This window comes from Plectropomus leopardus, chromosome 2 (genome assembly GCF_026936395.1).
Source record: "Plectropomus leopardus strain MGB_pleo_1.0 chromosome 2, ASM2693639v1, whole genome shotgun sequence".
NCBI classification, from domain to species: Eukaryota; Metazoa; Chordata; class Actinopteri; order Perciformes; family Serranidae; genus Plectropomus; species Plectropomus leopardus.
The window spans coordinates 23,025,593-23,035,612 of NC_142177.1; the positions used below are offsets into that span (position 1 = coordinate 23,025,593).

The 10,020-nt window shown below is 38.4% G+C and overlaps 1 protein-coding gene across 1 annotated transcript in view; it reads right to left on the minus strand.

The window, feature by feature from the left end:
- cdh22 (cadherin 22) overlaps positions 1-4,970 on the minus strand; it is a 315,121-nt gene extending 310,151 nt beyond the window's left edge. Inside the window, exon 1 of the mRNA XM_042495051.2 lies at positions 4,545-4,970. The gene's annotated coding sequence lies outside the window, so the exon portion shown is untranslated. The remainder of the gene's footprint in view (positions 1-4,544) is intronic.
- Between the last annotated feature and the right edge of the window lie 5,050 nt (positions 4,971-10,020).

The following is a 10,020-nucleotide window of genomic DNA, read 5'->3' on the forward strand; positions in this document are numbered from 1 at the left end:
CTCTCTTCCACCGTGCACATTTTAAGCTGTCCTATCAATAAAGAGAAAAATGCCCCTAAAAGATAATCCTACTTTGGCGCCCATAATGCTTGCTTATAAGAGCCTTTTTTCTGGCAGAGGCGTGCATGTAAACGGCACCAAAATAATATTTAATCTTAATATAATAATCTTCATGTGACTTTTTGTGGCTCAAGTTCAACTGAAGTGAAATAAAATGTTTCTTTTTAGCTACTGCATACATATTTTCTCTGTGAGGTTTTTTTGGGGGGGTGACAGCCCCTATGTTTGCATAAAACAGATTCAGGGTGTTGTCTGTTCTGCTACAAATACAGCCAAATAAATCATTTCATTGTATTTGCATAGAGCAGTAACGTGACCATTCTATCATAAGCAGGTGGTCACAGTAACAGCCAGACAGCAGCTTGCTACACCAGAGGCTTAAACAACAACCCACATTATCTTTCAAGCTAATGTCTCCTTCATACTTAACAAACAAGGACAAATGTCTTTTCCTGTACTTTGGGCTGTTGAATGAGAAACTAAACAAACAAACAACCATTAATGTCAGTTTGCAGGCTAAGCAGCTAATTACTTACCCGACTTTAGAACATTTAACAGGTTAAAATGGTACTTACAGATTTAATATTGGTCAGTTTAGATAATTGTGTGTGGTTCTAAGTAAAGGAGTCAGCCAGGTATTATCGAACAACTAAATCCTGTTGAGAGGATGTAACGCTGGATGACTGGGTAAAGAAAACATCTGACTTTTATATCAGAGAAAACTGCTCATTTTCTGTCTCTAACTGACAGTCAGCATTGTTTTTTTGTTGTTGTTGTTTTTATTTAACCTCTGTTTAACCAGGAAGAGTCCAATTGATATTTACAATCTCTTTTTCAAGATAGTCCTGGTCAAGACAGCAGTATGAAGAATTTTACACAAAAGAACAAATAGACTAAAAACACAACAAAAGTTAAAGCAAACAGCATAAAAATTCACACACAAGCAACAAACTTTAAAAAAAAACATCCAATTAACAGCCTTCAGACACCATACACGTGCAGTCAGTGCTCAAAAGGTCCTTAGTCTTGTTTGTAAAATCTCCCTGGCTTTTAGTGGGCTTTTTTTAGTCTAGTTTAAGGTGATCCTTAAATGAAGCATGACCACAATTGTTCCCTGAACGTAACTATGTGTTTATTGCAGTAACCACTGAAACGATGGTCAGCTAACCTTAATTAAGTCATTTTAACCCAAACTATAATGTTATCTGAACATTTCCACTTCAGCTCACTTATTTCTGAGCCAAAACCTGCCTGTATATGAAGATGGACGACATGACAGCTCCCCAAAAAAGAATCCAAAACATCTTGATCTAGTGGCTCTCTGCAGTATAGGTCAATAATCCCTGCCCCCTTCATGTTAGTGGAACTACACATCATTTTTTTTTTTTTTGCCAAAAGATGGTTTCCTCCAGTTTACGTAGCTCTTATTATGCTGTTATGTGTATATTTTGAGTTAATTGTCTCTCCTTTCTGCTACCTGGACTCAGCCAGCCTGGTAACTGTCATTAAATAATTCACTAACGATGACAAATAAACAGAAAATTCTAAAATTACTTTGAAATGCTTGACTGCAAAAGGGAGAACTAAATGAAATTTCTTTTACTGCAGGGGGGTAAATGTGCAAAATCCAACTGTATGGATTCACAGCAGCTCAGTTTTTGTCATTATGGCAAGAATTCATATACATTCAGACTTAGAAGTATTTGTTGAAAAGTGAAATAACCATCGACTTTTCCTCTACGCACCACTTCAAGACAGCAAAACATTACATGCACAGACATGGCTGCTTTAATTCCGTCACGATGGCCAAGTATCAGTTTAATTAGAGTTTCATACCGATCCTAATTTTAAAGTACCAGCCTAATGAGCCATGGGCACTTCAAACATTTATCAAATTCTAAAAAGGAAAAAAATTGGCTCGCATCTTTTTGAGCTAAGCACAAAATGAATTTGGCCTCATAACCTCTAGAAATGGACTGCAAAGTGAGTGGTCCAGCTGGTTTTTGTTTTTTGGCTCCAAAATCATGACTAAATGTGACTGCCAAACAAAAATGCCTAACAAATGGCTCACTAAAACACAAGTTCATGACACTACATTAAAAAAAAAAAAATCATTCTCGGGTCCAGAGTGGTTTTCACTCTCAGCAGATTTGGGCAACTGTGGGCCAGCATATATTTAGGGAGGTGAAGCCTCCACTTAAAATGATATACCAGCGGGCACTCTGTCCCCTTCCCTCACTGTGTGGCTTTACAGTATCACCAGTATACCTCAGATCAGTCCAGTCTTTATGCATTTAGAGCTGCTGGCTCTGACGTACTGGCTGAATTTCATTACAGCATGCTATTACACGAGCAAGCTGCTGGGCTGGCCTCGAGATGAGAAGGCCAATCAATACAGTCAGTATCTGCCCCCTCTAATCTCTGTCGCCTGTGTCAGCGCTGTTATCTGTAATAGATCTTAAGGATTAGGGGGGGGCCTTCTTAAGACACTTCTTTTTGCTGAGAACTTGCCGGCCAGCAGGACCCATGGGAGCCAGAACCAGTCATGCTGACCCACTGTGAACCCCGTGGGGAGTTCCAGCGGGATGGTGAGAGCGACATACTCACAAAAAGAGAGGAGAAGCAGCGGCATGGCTGAAAACGATGTTAGGGGTCGGAAAAATAAAAAAAGGGGTAAGTCACAGGGGAGCGAGGTGAATGGGGTGACAGAGTAGCTATGACATCCAGAGATCGATAGAGACAGGCAAAGAAGAGAGAAAAGGGACATTGGAGTAGGAAAGATGGTGGGTAAACAGAGGGAGCAAGGCAAAGAAGGTAGGGGAGTAACGGATGAAAAAAGACAGAATGAGAGAGAGAGATGAGCAGAGAGGAGGATAAGCACCAGGCCAGGAGAGGCGAGAGCCCATGTAATTTCTCTAATCCTCCTGGCATTTATACTTTCACCAGACAGATAATGAAAATGAAAATAAAATGGAAAACTTCCCCTCTCGGACTAGGCACAGGATTTTTTTTTTTTTTAATCTGTTGCACTGCTCAAGTTTTTTTTCTTTTTCTCAATGCCTCAGTGGGTGTGTGCTGAGTCAGCAGAATTGTCAATGTGTTATTACTTCACATCTTGGTAGATGTGCCTCACTAGGGCCTTGTTTCTTTAACAGTAAAAGACCAAGGCTGCACTACGTCAGAGATAGATAGATAGATAGATAGATAGATAGATAAAATGTGATAAATATCAAGATAAATATGTATATTTACGGATTAAATTACCCTGCAATACATAAAGAAATCAAAATTGATTTCACTTTGTCAAGCCACAACATTTGAATACAGCTCATCCCTTAATTTATCATTTACCATCCAATAATAATGTGAAACAATTAAAGTAAAGACCCTTTGTCCCTTTCACACAAACTTTTACTTTCGTCGCTTCAGGGGAATTTACATTGACTTACATTAATTTCCTGGAGATTTACCCTAACCCTTTAAAAAAAAGTTTTGATTGAAGAGAGTACTAAAATATTGTACTTAAGAAAAAGTAGTTACTGTAAAAGAATTTTACACAAGTTAAATTAAAAGACTCAATTTGTGTGGAAAATAAACTTAAGTAAACATGAAAAGCAGTTAAGTTAAAATGTACTCTGAGTAAAATTGCTGTGTTTGAATTTAGAAGAATATTTTTGCAGAAATGAAGTATAATAATACATTATCTTTAGATTATGATCACCTGAAAATAAGAAACTTTGTGTCTTTGTTACCTTAGAATGAATCATATATATCTGTGTAGGGAGCGGGTCCTCATCGACTGAGATTGTCATGTTGCACTCCCAGCTTTATACAGAAGCCCAAATCAGACAAACTGAACACTGCCTGTCGACAGGGCCATGTGTGTTTTCAAGCGACATGACACTGCTTTATTCAGTGTTTTGACCAGTTTTAGTCACCTGGTTCATTTGTTTTGGCGAAGAAGAGACCTCTGCTCAGCCTCTGGTAAAAACATCCAGAACAGCAGACAGTGAAATAACTCTAACCAGGAGGTTTCTGCTGGTTTCAATTTGCAGTCCTCGCTGCTAGATGCCAGAAAAATTCCCCTAAATCTTGCACACAGTTCCTTTAAATACCAAGGTAGACACTAGTGGAACAACATCGTCAACTTGACCCCTTGTGTTAAAACCAAAGGCACTTTGCAACTGATTATCATTCACTTAAGCCTAACTAGAATCAACCAGACAAGAGCCAAAACTCAGACAAAAATGACCAACAATAAATAAAAGTCAATGGGCTATGGCAGTAAAGAACAATATTAGGCTACACAAAATAAATGACCATACACTTATTTCTAAACCAACAGCAGAATAAAGCAATAAAAACTTGACAGCAGCTGCAGCCTCAAACTCATATTACAGCAAAGGAAATGCTGCACTATTTTCAGACACGTTTTTAACATGTTCATCCGAAGAGTGCAACAGTGAGCGTGTTGTTGCACTCACCTCTCTGAGTCACTCTGTGAGCCTCCTGCACCTGAAGTCCTCCACAGTCTGCTCTTCATTCAGCTTCGTTTCTTCTTCATTTTGAGGTAAATATAACCAGTCCACTCTTCCAGTGTTCAAACATGTTGAGCTGCATTTCACATCAGCAAATATTGTCAAAAACACTAGAAAGTCCTCACACCTCATACAGAAGTCCCGCTAGCTGGAAACAAGCTAATCTGCAACTGCGTCACACATGGCAGGTGTGTTTTATGGCGTAACGGACACACTTAGCATGTTAGCTCCAGACAGGCTAATCTTCACCTGCGTCACACATCACAGGTGTGTTTTACTGGCGTCTCTCGACGTGCTTGCCAGGTTGAGCAGTAAATTAGCAGATAATTAAAGTAGTAGTAGTAGTATTGTTAACTTTGTTAAACTATACAGAGGTTAAATAATGCTAGCCGTATGTACTGCTAGCCCATACGCTCCTTCTTGCCATGTCGCTTGGCTAGTAATTAGCAAACATTTGTGCTGCATTCAGGTGCTCCTCGGATGGTGCCATTTTTCTGTGGTGTGTTCAAGAGCTTTACCTCATAATGTCGATATAACACGGACACCACAAAGAAGATGTGTTGTGTTGCTCGGAGCGTTCAAACAACACACTGATAACACTTAATATTACAAAATGATTTTGTAAAATATTGCTTTACCTGACAAATGCTTTTAAATTATTGCTCTAACTGATCAGGATTTATCTAAAAGGACAGCAACTAACGATTAAAACCTAATACTGTATTAAAATTTCATGTGGGAGTGCAAAGATATTGCCAAACAGTATAGTTAAACAATGTAAACATCTTTCAGATTTGTCATTTAATACAAAGAGAGTGCTTCTAAATGTAAGTTCTGAATGAAAATGTAATATTAAACAGGAAAGATAAAATAAAATATACAAAATTAATAAATAGTGAACAATAATTATGTATTATATCGTAATTAAATGAATGAACAAACAATGGTAAATATAGAATATCAAACAACTTTTGTGCTTTTATTCATTTTATCAGTTTTTTTCTTTTTTCTTTTAAACAAATCTGGGGGAGGATTTTAGGATCTTGCTCTTGTCAACTCAGCAACTCACGAAATTAGATTTTCACTGACTTTCGAAGTTGTTGTTCTGACTTTAGAGGGTGCTCATATGAATTGAATTGAATTGAATTGAATGAAAGTCCAAAACTTTTTTTTCTCCAATATTTCCAGGACCACATAAATGCAGGTTTAGGCTCTAACACAATACTTGTAGCCTATAACATGCATGCAGAGTGTCACCTGATTAGTGTCACCTCTCTGTTGCTCTGTCCCTCTGCAGCCACAGAAATGCCTGCAGTTTATTCTCTGCTGCAGCAGCTGATTTATCTTCTTTTTTCTGTTCCATTCTCAAACCGTTTATCAGGATTGATTCATGTGACTGTGACTTACTCCATGAAAGAGAACCCAAGTAATGAGTCCTAAAACCTGGAAATGTATTAGCATTTCAGCACCTCTGGTTCCCTCATCTCAAAGTCAGAGTCATGAGTTTTTGGTTAGAAGCCTTAACACAAGCTTAAGAGACTTGACTCATGTTTTGTTTTACTAAATAAAATATGTAAGTAAATACCCTGCTCGCAAACTTTGAAGCTTGTCAGGCTGTTGCTGACAGTTGGCTAAAGAAACCACAGAATGTCATCACATCGAGCTGCACCGAAACTAGCTTTACAGCATTATTGTAGTGGCAACGTTAAGTCATGTGACTGTGGTGTATTCATTTATAACCTAACATTAGCTTTTTATTTTTGGCAATTGTATTTAGGCCCCATAAATCATAAAGGTGGTGCTCATTTGTGACGATAATATCTCTGAACACAATGTTTAAGTATCTACAGTAATCCAAAATCCAATGAAGAATTCCCGTAGGCTTTTTTACACGGGAACCAAGGCGATGCTAACTTCTGCGACAGCCTACAGAAAAACATCCTCCCTGGAGCACTCTATATCAGGACTAGTTCATGTTTCTACTCAGTAATGGATGTGATTTGATGCAATATCCAATATAACAATGCAATATAACAGAAGTATAAATAAATAACGCATTATTTAAAATACTCACAGCACAAATACAAAAAAAAAAAAACAACTTTGTGACATTATGTAACGTGTTACTTCCAATTCCTGAAGAAAACCACTACTTGCCTAATCCTAACCCTGACTAGGATCCCTGACCACTGACCCAAAATTAATTTCTTTCTGAAATGATGACACAGCTTTTGTCCTGGTCTTGAGTCTGGTTTGTGCACCGGAAAGTAACTTTAGTCAAACCCACACACACATGCAGGCATACAGACAGGAGACTGAACTAAAGTAATTGTGAGCTGGAGCCATGTCCAATTGTTAATTATGTGCATGTTGTGAAAAAGCCGCTCCGATACACTTGTAAATCAGGACAGACAGCGGCAAGCCAATTAGAAAGACGTCTCCGCTCATAACCCACAATGCATGTTAGTGCTGCTTATGCTTGTCAGGATGACAAGAGTGCATGGCAGAAACCAGTGGCCAAGTCATTCTGAGTCATCTGCTGAATATCATTTTCTGCTCTGGATTTTTGTTGTTTACATTTACATGTAGATCATCTTTACATGAAAAAGAACTGCGTTTTCACTTTAATGCCACGAATAATACCACCTTGTTATTATTTTGGTACTGTAGTTTTCTTTTACCATACATGGCCTTTCACAGTAGCAAGCTGCATGCACAATTTGTTGAGATAATTACCCAACAGAACACAGCGAGGAGTTTTATATTTAAAATTCTTGTGAGGATTTATATTGCTGCACCAAAAGATACAAAAGGGCTCCTCTCTCTAGAGTGAAAAATTAAGATGAAAGAAAATTGCAGTGCTTTCTGGGTGGTACCCTACGTACTTCACGCTCATCTGCAGTTCCTTCTGGACTCAAACAAGCCTGTCCCCCATTTCTAAGCACATCACAATTAACCTGAAGAACAACCAGGTCAGAACAAAGTCATTTCAGTCATTTTCAGCCATTTCTACAACTCTGATGATGCCACTGCCCCTAACTCTTAGTGAAAACCCACACTGTGATTGGTTCAGCCAAAAGATGTATTCGTGTGTGTATATATAGCCGTAAGCAAGCAAATGTAATTGCAAAATAGAAAAAGTATAAAAGTTTAATGTACAAATCACCACTACAGCTCAGTATTATGTCCCTTTCAAAGATATGTGTGATCAAGAAGAAAGGGTGAAAAACTGAGATTTTATCTATGAATGGTTGACTGTAGCCTTGAATTGTAATTGTGCTTAAAAGTGCTCTGCAATTTTATCCTCAGGATTGCAAGTTTTTGTAGCCTGTGTTAACTATCAAGGCAATCTAATTAATTTTCCCATTCAGAATTATTTAAATGTGTGCAACAGTGAATGCATTTGGAGGAAATGTGCTGCTCACAATAATGTCTTTATTTGCAACTCAGAACACAGAACTCACCAGATGTCACAGTTTCCAGGTGACTTCTTTGAATTTGCCTCCAACTTGACCCATTTTGCAAGAAACACTCCCTGTGTGTGTGTGCACAGTGCTAACAGAGAGCTATGGTTACAGACTACAGTTTGCTATGACCACCATAACTGGATCAATATATAGTTGCAGTGTGTCCCACGCGGTTGGTACAGGTCAGCCATTGTCGCCTGCCAATTCAGCATGTTAAATCCACAAAAAAAGCCTGTGGGGAACACACCAAAATCACTGAAGTGAGAAAAGTAAACAAATGACTAAAATCAAGAGGGCATGAGATCAAAACAAACTTCTTGTACTTGAAAAGAATACTTTTTTAGCCATTGAGCTCTTTAGCAGAAATGGTTCATGGTTTGTGTTATTGTTCACTTGCACACAGTGAATATACTTTGTTCTTTAAACAGCGTGTTGTGTTGTTAATGTGGTAACCAGCTAACGAGTATCTTAAATCCACCCCTCTGTCTTCAGGTTTCCCTTTTTGAATGTCGAACACAAGCTACTGCTGCCTGCTGAGAGTTACTTCCTCTTACGCAGGTGCAGAATCTGCATAAAAGTTGGCCTTTGACTGTAGTCTTTGCAGTGTGTTCAAGTGAAACTTTTTGGCCACAAGTTCTTTCATGTCGATTTGGTGTGTTTGGGCCTTAAGGGTTAACTTCTTATGAAAATCTGTGGTAATTTCAGGAAGTACACTAACTAGTTTCCAATTTAATATATTCAGTGCCAGCTGGACCAAAAAAATATAAAACCCACTTATTGTAGTGTTCTCAAGCCATGAATTTGGCATTTAAAGCAAATAAATATTTTTAATAAGTGAGGAAAAACAACATTCTCATGACATCGAAGTAATGTCATCAGTCAGGAATTGTTTTCCTGAGCTCTGTGACCACATACCTTAGTCATCACAAGAAAGACACAATGTCCAATTCATCAGCATTGTAAACCAGTAAGAAATGAGGATGCCTGAAGTGATTACTTAATTCTTTCATTCATTCTGTCTTTATCTGTCTGCGTAATAGGCTTTAAACGTCACCTCAGCATTATCAGATGTCATCGCAGAGGTGATCAAGTGAGTGACTGGTCTTTGTCAGAGTGGGCGCGGCTCTGTCACTGAAAGGTCTGACAGAGGGCTTTTCAGTGGCCTCTCTCCTGGATCCAGTTTTGCTGTCGCGGCACAATGTGAGTATCTGTGTCTTTACAGCTGTCCAAATTCATTCTCACTGCTCACACAGTGCTCAAAGCGCAGAACATTTCCGCTCAGTTTATCCGAGAAACAGAGACAAAAAGACCACAGAAAGATCTTCAAATAAAGGTTGAATGCTTAAAGTCCTGCACAAGAACCACAGACTTAAACATTTTACTGCTGAAGGCCTCTTAATATTAGCCACACCATTCTGCCACTTTAAGGCATGAAAGTGAAGGGAGACTTGAACAAATTTTAGGCACCATTTGAGGCTTTGCATCTGTGTAAATGTATTGAAACTGAAACAACCATTTAACATTTTACAACTCTTTGACTCCACTTAATGTCTTTCCTGTTGGGCTTGCAGACTTAATTTCATTTCACCTTGCATCACCTCCAACTTCTAAAGCTGATCTGAAATGCTGGCATTTTACTATACCCTATATTTGTCTAAATGTTAAAGGGATAGTTCAGATTTTTTGAAGTCGGGTTGTATGCAGAAGTCAGTGGATTACATACTGTACAGTAGATGTCAGTCAGCTTGCCCCCAGTTTGGAGAAGCAGGCAACAGATTGGCATCAATGTTAAGCAGTTCACTGCTATGGAGTGGTCAGCAATAATACATATTTTAGCCCCCTAAAAAAGTCTCGCTTAACCAAATCAATATCAGTTTAAATGTAAGCTATATTTGGATTATTGTCACCACTTTACCTTAATGTCAGACATTTATTTCAAAAGGAAAATTAAGCCC